Here is a 328-nt window from a genome sequence, read left to right as displayed (position 1 = left end):
GGGACTCGATCCCAGGACCCTGAGATCATGACCTGAGCCGAAGGCAGCGGCTTAACCCACTGAGCCACCCAGGCGCCCCACAGTATCTTTTTAAAAAGATTTATTTATGTATTTGAGAGACAGTATGTGTGCGGATGGGGGGAGGAGGCCCATGAAATTACTCAGCTGAGAGACAGTAGGAGGTTTGGGATGGAGTGCTAGCTTTGAACACAGAGAGACAATCTATGCATATAAGAGATAGACAATAAAAGGAACAAGAATTGGCAAAGCTTTAAATAAGGGTGAGAGAGAGAAGATAGAGAAGCCAAGACTTCTGACTCATGCAACT

Source organism: Enhydra lutris, unplaced genomic scaffold (genome assembly GCF_002288905.1).
Source record: "Enhydra lutris kenyoni isolate GAN:26980312 unplaced genomic scaffold, ASM228890v2 scaffoldscaffold86, whole genome shotgun sequence".
Taxonomy (NCBI): Eukaryota; Metazoa; Chordata; class Mammalia; order Carnivora; family Mustelidae; genus Enhydra; species Enhydra lutris.
The sequence above is the reverse complement of the archived record's forward strand: the minus strand, read 5'-3'. Positions refer to the sequence as shown.